Raw genomic sequence first — 11,700 nt, forward strand, 5'->3', positions numbered from 1 at the left:
CCCTTTTACATCGCCACAGCTCCAAATTTGTCCCAGTCACACCACCAATCAGCAGGAGTGGAAGTCCTCTCCCTGTGGTAGTTAAGGAGGTGAGTAGAGACTGAATAGAATCCAGGGCTTGAGGGCAGACAATGTACATTTTAAGCATGCAAGAGTAGCCATCAACTGGTGCCACATCAAAAAACGATCCCACGGTCATCGCATCCTGCAGTATGTACATAGTTTTATTATCACACAAAGTATTGGACAAAACTGTATGTATTGTTGAAATAAACACCGAGTTCAGGTACATATTTGTTTGACAGAAAAACTTCAGTAATTTGCATAGCTCACAGTTAAATTAAAGTGTATTGTAAATCTTTTTTCACAGAGTAACCATGGAGCTATCAACATCAGCGAGGAGGAGTCAGAAGACTCTGCTATAGTAAGCATAATTTTCTTACTAATAGCTACATGTATAAATATGTCTCAGTAGTGTTGAGTATTATCAATAGCAGTAACATACATAACACATGAAGTCATGATTGTTATTGTGCAAAACTATGAGCATCTGTAACATTTGGAAGGACACTTGAAACTGGGGAAGTAGTTTTCTATTCGCTGCATTAACTCTCTGGTCAACCCTGAAAGTAAAGTCTTAATTTCTGTCTAAGTGCTGATGATCATGATATTATTTCAACCAAAGCCTTCATGCCCCTGAAATCTTTGTGAAAGAAAGGCATAAAATATTTTCTGTCATTGTAAGTTAATGCCTCCTGCTTAAACTAAGATCAGCACAACAGTACTTTTGTAACACAGATATCTTGAAATTTCAAGGTCTACAATGACATTGACCTGTTAGCCCTAAAGGCACCCCCGAAGGAGCCAACAAGATATGCAACTCGCATTGCTGGAGTTGTATTTTCAAAAGAGGAGCTACTTGGTGGCATGATCCCCCCATTAAATGACAAGTATGCCAGGACACCTCTTGATCCTGAAAGGATTGAAATCATGAGAAGTAAGTATCAACAAAATTTAACTTGTATTTCCCGTGACTTTTATACTGTTGTTCCATCCAATGCTGACAAATGTTTTGCAGTTCTTTATTAATTTACCCATAATTACTGTACATCCATATGTATCATGTACAGCGGAACCTCGATTTAACAAACCTCTAAATCACGGAGTCTTCGGTATAATGAATTATATTCTTCAACCCGGCCAAAGTTACAGTAAATTGTATGGAACATAACCTTGGTATAACAAAATCCTCATTATAAAAAACACAATCCAGAGTACTAAACGTAAAATGTACTTCATTATACATGTAACAAAGAAATGTCAATGTGTGAGAAAAGATAAATGAAAAACTTTTAATCCTGTAAAGTCTACAGAACAACCTCACAGTTACAGTAACAGCTCATTATAAATGCAGACTCTGACAATATCAACACATCTACAGATCCGCCTTGTCCTTTTTGTCTCTTATTACTTCTATTAACTCTATATGAGCATGTTTTGGGGGCCTATAGTAAAGCCATTCAGAGTCAGCATTAATGATGTAGAACAGTGGCCACTGCATATTGCAATTCACTGTGAATGACCTTGTTTTTTTGCCACTCCAAACAATTCCTTGGTTGACCCTTTTTTTTTTCTTTTTATAGAATGTATTGCCAAGAAATACACACAGAAGATCCTGGAGAAGATGTGGGGGGACATAAGAAGGGCAGTTAATCAAAAATGCAATGACCTAAGAAAAAAGAGTAAAGAGTAACATCGACAGAATTGTTTTTTTTTTTCTAGGCAATATTTTACAGAAGGTGAGGTTTCACTGGCACAACATTTATTTCACATCTACTGAAGAGCATGCTCTTTCTTTTCAGCATTTGACCAAAGAGCAAATCATTTTATACTTTACGATGATGTGAATTCTGGAAAATGTTCTTTTACTTGCTTTTTTAGGGTCATTACAGAAAGGAATGCATTTTTTTTTCTAATTATTGTTCAAGTTCATTTAATTTGCATGCTTACATTTAACTGCCAAAAAGTTTATAAAGTAAATAGTATTATCATTTAAGCATCAGTTTTTCTTTTAATTGTCCATCGGTACATCAGTCACTTAAACCGTGAGAGATTAAGGTCCAGGAGATTATTGACATTAAGTGCAGTTTGGTTATAGTTAGTATACTGTAGAGGATTCTCGCAGGTGTTGTTTGCGTACTTAGTTGCACTAACACCATGGTCTTTTGTATTGTTGATCAAAGCATTTTGGGGGTGTCCCTCCCCCCCCCCCCCCCCCCTCCTTTACCAACATAGAGTAAAAATTTATGTTTTCTGAATAATCGATTCTTGACAATACAAATAACTAACTTGCATAAAACTTGAATGGACCGCAAAAGTGCTACAGCAGAAGCATAAAGAATAACACTTAGAATTATGGAATCTCTGTTGTTAAGTGGCTTGATAGCTACAACACTATAAACTTGAAAAGGTGTGAAAGATTTACGTTTTCAGATTAAATGTTGGAGATTATGATATTGCTACATTATATTTTGGCTGCATAAGAATCATAGGAGGGATTCCATAATTAAACTTTGGATTACACGTAGGGTTTAACATTGTTATTTTTGTGTACACTGTACTTGCAAGTAACGTAATGGTAGTACTTTGACATTGATTGAAATAAAGGAAGACTCTAAAGATAAAATGTAGTCTCAGCATGTCTTTCCCAACATTTCTTCTATGATCTTTGAAGGATCTTGACCAAGATTCCTCAACATCCTCAATATTTTTCCCACTTTGATTTTTTTTCAAGTTACACCCTAATATAATAAGGAACCCCCCCTCACCAAAAAAAAAGTTAAGAATCTTTAAAGATCCTTGAAGATCTGTGGCAAGATTTTTGAAGATTCTTAAAGATCTTAGCAAGATCCACAAATGATCTTAAAAGGTCCTTGAGGATCCTTGAAGATCTTGGTAAGATCCACAAAGGGTCACAAAAGATCCTCAAAAGATCCTTGACGATCCCTAAAGATGCTTGAAGATCTTTGGCAAGATTTTTGAAGATCCTTAAAGATCTTGGCAAGATCCACAAAGGATCATAAAAGATCCTCGCAAGATCCTTGAGGATCTTCAAAGATGCTTGAAGATCCTCGAAGATCTTGGCAAGATTCACAAAGGATCTTAAAAGATCCTTGAAAGATACTTGAAGATCCTTAAAGGACCTTAAAGATCTTTGGCAAGATTTTTGAAGATCCTCAAGGATCTTGGCAAGATTGACAACAGATCTTCAAAGATCCTCAAAAGATCCTTGAAGATCCTTAAAGATCCTTGAAGATCTTTGGCAAGAATTTTGAAGATCCTCAAGGATCTTGGCAAGATCCTTGAAGATCTTCAAGGATCTTGGCCGAGATCTTCAAGGATCTTTGCAAGGAATTTTGAGGATCTTTTTTAAGATCTTTATCAGGATCCTCTAAGATCTTTATGAATATCTTTGAAGATCCTCAAAGATCCTTTGAAGATTTTCACCAGGGAAGCTTTGTGAACCCTTATTGGTTTGTATTTACTATTGTATTGTATTTCTTAGTTAGACTACAATTATTCTTTGCCAAGTTTGGATTTTCTGGAAGACCGCAATCCTAATCCTAACCCTAACCCTAACCTTAGTTAGATAAAGTATGTTATGTTACGTTTCGTTGATAAGGACATGTAAAATTAAATCAAATTAAATTAAAATGAAACGTCCCCTCAGCAGCTGAATTAATCATTAATGGCTCAAGACTCTGTCATTAGGATTTGAGATCCCAATGTTTTGACCACTCTACTATGAAGTGGTCCTAACAACTTCACAAACTAAATACTAGGGTTTTGGCTAACTAAAATGATTTTAGCCCACAGTGAACCACCCAAGAGACCATGTTGTCACTTGCAGCAACTGCTGACCAGAAGAAGGTCCTCTCAGCTCATCCCTTTTAAGTGCCACCAAATGTCAGACACTAACCGACTAACTATTGGTGGTTCAAATCACTGGGAGAAAAAAAAATTCTACAGTAGGACTTACCTCTTCTGGTCATCTGTTCCCATTTGACACCTTTGAACTACATGTCTGAGGTCCACACATCCCAACACATTGATACCAAACATTGCTGATAGTCTTTTCACATCATCCTGGATACCAACACCAAACTTAAGAATAGTCTTGTCCTGCAGAATTTCTTCCAAAATTTGAGGCATTTGACCCTCCATTTTACATAGACGAACAAGAAAACAGTCACATATGGGAGTTGCAATCTGTAACAATGCAACAGGGGAATTCACTTGGCCTTTAGTATTTACCCACTCGCAGTCAATTCCAAGGTAATTCATCCTGAAAGGATATTGTGAACGATAATTCTGCAGAAGCGTGTCACAAGAAGATGCATCGTCCAGAACAAAAACTCTTGCATTCTTTGGTTTCTTGGAACGCTCCGTTTCTTGAGACAAGCAAATACTTTTCCGGATATGCTCATCAGGCCCAAAGAAAAGAATTTGGAGAAACCACTGCAGAAATGCGAAAAAGCAGATAACTAACGAATAAAAGCTTTTTTCCTGTCCTTTGTTTAATTTGATCGGTGATGTGTTTTCGTGGTCGTTAAGGCATTTGGGGTCAACGTTGACTTTCTTTGGAACATTTCCAGTCGTGCTCTCGCCCATCTCTTCCATTTCTAAGATTAATTAAAACCGAGATGGGAAAGACACAATGTTGCTTCTTGTTGGCAAAATAAGTTTACCTCACGTGTCCGCCATATTGTGCTAATATACTCGTTCGCAGTCTTTAATTCTTATTGCAGAGGGAAAATTCCATACAAGTCCTCAAGAATCTGGGAACGGGGATCAGGGTTTATTAGAGTAAAATAGGTCATTTGCATGATGGCGTCATTTACTACCAAGAGCAGAGAAAAAAAATCTGAGAGCATTTTGAGAAAGCATTCTGGTCTCAGTAGTAAAATGATGCCATCATGCAAATGACCTATTGCAATCACCTGTAAGGAAGTTACTGAATACTGGTTGGCTAAGACATAGGGCACTTTTGATAATTGTAGTAAATCTAGCTTGTGGTTATATAACTAGGACGTCGCGTTTTTTTGGGGGCAACCCTAAAACCTGGAATCCGGAATCCGGAATCACAGTACAGTACAGAGAGTAAAAACTATCCTAAACATTCATAAAAGCTAACCTTAGGCCTAATTAGGCCTAAGGTTAGCTTTTATGAATGTTTAGGATAGTTTTTACTCTCTGTATTGTACTGTGATTCCGGATTCCGGATTCCTGGTTTTAGGGTTTCCCTTTTTTTTTGTGTATATGGCAACCCGGGCAGAATATGAGTAGTATTTCTCCGTTTTTTGTTTTTTTTTCCGCGTCGGCAAATGGAAAAAGTACTGTCTTTGTGGGGTTTCAGGGGGTACTAGAAATGCGTACATTTTATCTGGTGTATACAATACAAGCAATGGCGACGAACCCGATGTAACGCCAAGATTTTTTTATCGGATCTTAAAACAAAATACATGTATACCCTTATGGAGCTCAAGAATGGAACACAAGTCGATGAACAACACAAGCGTTGAAAAAGGAATATCTGTAATCTTAAAAGAGACAAATTATGGACTTTGGCAACCATTGGATCTTTCGCCGTGGTATATCAAAGTGAGCCGTATTTGTAGTATTTTACCAATGTGTCACGTACAACACTGAAACCAAATGGTAAACTCTCTGGTAACTTTTTTCTGGTTTAATATGGGTTAACAAAGTCAGAGAAGGACTCGAACTCCTTGAGTGGATACTCTGATCTCTGTTGTCTTGCTATTTACAATTTTGTTTATTTATACTGAACTCTGCGCAGTCTTCAGGTAAAAAACAATTGGAAATTTGACTAATTCTTTTTAGTCAAGCAGTATTTGAAAGAAAGCCATTTGTCCAATTTTTGCTTCATTATTCAACGAAAAGGTTCTTCAGAAAAGGGTTTAATCCTGAACTTTGACACGGAGTGAGTTGCTTGCTTGCACACGCACGGAATGAGCTAGAAAGGTTTTTTTTTCCTCTAATAGCAAATATGTTGTTTGTTTCAATAAAATTTTGGCTGGAAAGGGTATTTGTGAGATATTTCTGCCTTTGTGGATTCATCGTGTCATGTAAATGGGAAGTATTCCCACATAACTCCGGGACTCTATGAGTTACACTGGCTACCAGTGCAAGCGCGGATTCAATTTATTGTTCTGTTATTAGCTTTCAAAGCCATTCATGGCCTCACACTTAGGTATATCAGCAATCTTTTATCTATTAAATACAGGTCTTCGTATAAATCTTAGATCCAACTCAGGCATTCTATTAGAGCTACCAAATGGGAACATGTCTGTAACCCTGGGTCGGTGCACATTTCAAGCAGCAGCACCGCAGTTGTGGAATGAGCTCCCATTACCATTACGCACCAAGAAATTCCTTTTTAAGAATTTTATTTCTTGATTAATGGGTTAATGTTATAATGTATGAATGTTACAATACCATTTAGACTTATAATCACCTCTTAAATTGTAGTAATTTTAAATTTTTAACTTATTATAAATATCCTAATTATTTGACTTATTGATTTTATAGATCTTATTATGTAAAGCGCTATTGATCTTTTTATTGTAAATAGCGCTATATAAACGATAACTTATTATCATTATCATTATCATTATCATTATTATTATTATTATTATTATTATTATTATTAAATATTAACTAATTTGAATTCGTGGGTTGAGATTTGATATGGAAGCAGTTTTCATAACGATGATAGAAATCCTTGCAGTTTAGTCATTCTGGTGTAAGATGAAGTTAATTTGGGAAGCCAAAAATATTTCTTTAAGCTTATCTACTGCGATTCTAGGCAAAGTTTTACGTTCTAATTCTTGACCTAATTTAATTTATGCAACAATTATTTACAAAAAAGAAGCTATAAGATGGTTTCACAGTGACGTCATCAAATTGCAAGGTCTTCTGAATTTTTAATTATAGGAGGTTGAAGATGACCAAGAAAGAAATCTTTTTCCACGTTTCCAGTTCGTGGCGTCTTTCGCTCCTAAAAAACAGCATTTTGAGTTTCCGAATTGTCACCGCGTGACACCTTGATACAAAGCTATTTGGTTGAAAAAAAAGTCTATCCCTATAAATCTCAGCAGTTTGAGGCTTTCAGGTGAATTCGGAGATGCGTTCATATACAGGTAGTTTATCTCACGAGAGAAAAGTAAGAGCTTTCATCGCAAAGTGAACTCCAGATGTTTTCTTCGATTACCGGCTGCCATATTGGTGGGTCACTTTACCAACATTGGCGGACTCCATACAAAACTCTATTAAGTTGCGGGAAACGCTTTACCGCACGATGTACCGCACAGGCCTGAGAATTGGAGAAGTGGTTTACATATTTGTTTCCCACAACATTCCAAGTTCTTGGCCTTTTTCATCGAATGGTTTTGGATTAATTTTTTTGTTACATGACAGTAAAAACGATCTATTTGAAAAAGAGATAGTGTTTCGTTTCCGGACTGATAATTTGTTAGGGTCTTTGCGAATGAATACGATAATTTGAGAAGGCCAAACACGTACCAAAGGCAACCCAGTTTACGCAGGGAGCCTCTAGTTAACTATAATTTTCATCGGACCACATGAGTTAATGTAGGACAAATAATGTGGTGTGTTCATTGAACACGTCTATACCTTGAATATATTTTAGTAATCAAGAGGGCATGGCCACTTGATCCGACTTGTTAATAGTTGTTTAGAAACGAAGCGTTATTCTTGAGAATTGGCCCTTTGTTTGATGAACGCAAGAGAACTAAAAGGCAATTCAGAGTTTTCCCTAATTACTAAGCGGCAAGGGCAATTTCCGAAAAACGAAGCATTATTGTTGAAATTACCGGTAGGCCCTTTGCGTGATAAACGCAAAAACTCTGGAAGGGAATTAATTAAGGATTAATTTCACTTAAATTTTCAAAGTTTTCCCTAATTGCTAAACGGCAAGGGCAATTTCGCAAAAACGAAGCATTGTTGTTGAAATTATCGGTAGGCCCTTTGCGTGATAAACGCAAAAACCCTGGAAGGGAATTAATTAAGGATTAATTTCAATTATATTTTCAAAGTTTTCCCTAATTGCTAATCGACAAGGGCAATTTCGTGGAAACGAAGCATTATTGATAAATTAGATCCTTTGCGTGATAAACGAAAGTAACCTCGAGGGCAATTAAGCATTAATTTCGCTTGCATTTTCAAAGTTTTGAATCCTCTGTTGCTAAGTGACAAGGGCAATTTCGTGGAAACTTTGAAAAGACATGTGAAATAAATCCTTAAGGACGGTGCCTACTAATTAAAGATATTTTAGCCCCGTTGTGTGATTATGCAAGAAATGTAGATCTTAACAAGTGTTATTGAAATCCAAAAAGAAAATTGGGGGTAACCACGCATTTTTCAAAGATAATTCATGAATAATATTTGTAAAAAGCTGTAAAGTACAAAGCAATGTATGGCGATCTTTCTCAAAATGAAACTTAATTATCTCTCAAAAATGCATGGTTACCCCCAATTTTATTTTTGAATACTAAGAGAACTTACTAAGATCTACTTTCTCCGGATAGTTTTAAACCGCGCAAAAATATCAGTGTATTAGATGCGCAAAACGTATGCGCAATAACAATAGTAAGCACCGTCCTTAATTGCGCTCTGGCCCATCGGATTATTTATGCGTACCCACATGTTCCTGACTGATCTCGCTCTTAATTGCCCGCGTTTTACGAATCGAAATGGCTGTCGCTATAATTTGCATGCACAACAAGCTCACACAGTTTGTTTATAATTTAATGAAGGAGAAATTGAAGGGAGCTCATTTAAAAATTGAAATTTCATTGGTTTATTTTGAGCTTCTTCATTAATGTTTCGGTAGTTAGTGGATTTCATATATGGCCAAACAAGAAACTTTCCTACGATCAGCCAAGATCTAGTAGCACCCAACGAAGATGCTTCGCAAAATCTCTTTTCCGCAGTTGAAATTCAGCTGGCTGACTGGATAAGAACAGAAACAGAGGGAACATAAACGAAAAGTTTTGCAACCAGGGAAAAGTAGTCCCTTACGTTTTCGGAAGGGACATTTTGGCAAATTTTGGCACTTAAAAAGGTCACGTAGCAGTTTCGAATGAGCAAATGGTTCGCTGGGGGAAGCTCTTAAAAGGCACAGTCAGCTAGCAATTTCTGAAACAACATTTCTTTACACAGCCTTTATACATTACAAAGGTGCCTAGAAATGTCTCTCAAAGGCTTTGGCTTAATTTCCTCGTTGGGTGCCCTTGAATAGAGCTTGTGCATAAACTTGCCAACACATGTCTCGTGACGCTTCATGATGATACCGTTTTTACCAGACTTGAACAATCACAAAAACACATCTTTAATATTGAAACTATTAAAAGTGGCTTGAAATAGAATTAATTAAGGCGAACAATGTCAATAAGCAAGTGTAAGCTGCTCTAACTCCGAAACATGCAAAGGGTATTTAACAAGGGCACTGTATACTTATCAACAACAGAGCCTAGAGGGTTTTCCACCTCATGTATTTTAAATTGTTCAGTGTCGGTTGATTACCCCTAACAGAAACGTACAGCTTTAACAATGAAATGGAGGTGTGAAACGTACCATATTGTATTCACTATATAGTATGGCAAAGACGAATCAAATTCCCCATACCCGGGTATTATATTAAGATAAAGTTAACATATGATAGTTGAACGCTCCGCTTTTAGGCTTGCCTAAATATGTATATATATTAGTAATAAGTTCTGCTAATTAATAAAACGGGAACTGAATATAAAAAAAAAGTCATCGTGACGCCCTGATCACTTCTCGCGTAGCTTTCAAAAGCAGGTGGTGACAGATGCTTGTTGCTGCTCGGACAGAAACGATCCTCCAGACGTTTTTCGTACTTTTAGTCTCGTTCCTTGAAAAGGTATGTTGAAAACTAAGTACTTACTGAAACTGCACGAATTAAGTCCCCCCATGCGCTAAAAAGAAATTGTTAATAGAAAAGCGCTAGTAACTTTTCACTTGGACAGGTTGGCGATTTCATGACGGTTTCAGCGCACTTTTTTTTTTTCGTCTTACCTCAAAACTCCTTACGGTGTTAGCTAGAAATCAACCAATTGAGATCCAATTCTTGAAAGATGTCTCTCGAATTTGATGTTTTCTTCTGTAACCATAATTAAAACGTTTGGTTATTAAACTAGTTTTCTTTCTAGCCTACAACCTTTCATGGCAGTTTAAGAATGACATCAATGTTTCATGAGGTTTTCTGATATTATCGCAGCTACACAATACCATCATTTACAAACTTAACACAGAGTAATCGGTAGGAACTATTGAAGTTAGGTACGAGGAAGAGGGAAGGGAGGGGGGTGGGGTGGGGGAGGGATGGGTCTCAACTAGGAATTCGCCTGCAGCTGAAGAGTTTTATAGACGGATACGACGAAAGAAAAAATGTATTGAACTAAATAGGAACAATTATTGAGTTATATTATTGAGTTATTGAGTTATATACTCAAATAAATAAATTTTCGAAATGGTCTTGATCGCACAAGTGTTACTATTATTTTAAAAAATACAACCACACATTTGAGTTTTAAGGAACATGTTTCGATGTTTCAAACATCATTATCAGCTATAGTAAAATTTTTACATGATCCGTAGATATATATAATTATCAATACAATGAACAAATTTCTAGTTTCTAAAGAAACTGTGGTGCTGCGTCCGTGGGAGAGTGAAACAGGAAAATGTGGTGTTATCAAACGTGTTGATAAAGGTCGAATTAACAACATGAACGATTTGGAAAGCTGACGTTTCGAGCGTTAGCCTTTCGTCAGAGCGAAAAGGGGCTGACGCTCGAAACGTCAGCTTTCCAAATCGTTCATGGTGGTAATTCGACCTTTATCAACACGTTTGATAACACCAAATATTCCTGTATCAATACAATGATTCTTTGTAGATTAAATGTTCGTCACATTCAAACTAAATGACATAACGGTAAAAGCATGAAAGTGTAATGCGTTCATCTTTTGAATTTGAGCTTGAGAACAAGGCTAAAAAGGCAATATTGAAACAAGAGAATATAAGTAAGGCCCGGTTCAAACGCCGAACTTTACATGTGCCGAATCTAATAATTAGATTCGGCACATGTAAAGTTCGACGTTTGAACCGGGCCTAAGAGAGCAAATTGCTGTGCCCCTTTGTTTATTATTTAAACTTTATTTAATTTTTAAATCGCGCCAATGATGTAAAGATTATTTTTATTTATTGTTTCCACGATTGCGCGGCCACTTTAACAAGAGTCAGCATTGAACTAACAACGTGGTATGACTAACTATAGATTTCACATCATTTGAATGGGAATAGGCCTAAAATTTAGGGGGGACTCATATTCTTTCCTGATATTTGTCTAACTATAAAATTGAAAACTATTAAAACATCGCACACACAGAGTGAACAGTATTGAATAATAACCACTTTAGTTTTTGTGAAAACAAGACTGACCTAAGTTTATTATTATTATTTTTTTCATTTGGGTTGTTCGACAGGTTACAAATGAATCGAGTGATTTGTCTGATAGCCTTTCTGATAGTAGCCCTTACAGTCCAGCGTGCTCTCGGTAAGTTTCTTCTTTAATTT

At 36.5% G+C, this 11,700-nt stretch overlaps 1 long non-coding RNA gene across 1 annotated transcript in view; it reads left to right on the forward strand.

Annotated features, from left to right (window-relative positions):
* Positions 1-9,894: 9,894 nt before the first annotated feature.
* LOC137988795 (uncharacterized) overlaps positions 9,895-11,700 on the forward strand; it is a 9,529-nt gene continuing 7,723 nt past the window's right edge. Inside the window, exons 1-2 of the long non-coding RNA XR_011120828.1 lie at positions 9,895-9,985; positions 11,610-11,680. This is a non-coding gene — a long non-coding RNA (uncharacterized lncRNA). The remainder of the gene's footprint in view (positions 9,986-11,609; positions 11,681-11,700) is intronic.

Source organism: Montipora foliosa, unplaced genomic scaffold, assembly GCF_036669935.1.
Source record: "Montipora foliosa isolate CH-2021 unplaced genomic scaffold, ASM3666993v2 scaffold_427, whole genome shotgun sequence".
Lineage (NCBI taxonomy): Eukaryota > Metazoa > Cnidaria > Anthozoa > Scleractinia > Acroporidae > Montipora > Montipora foliosa.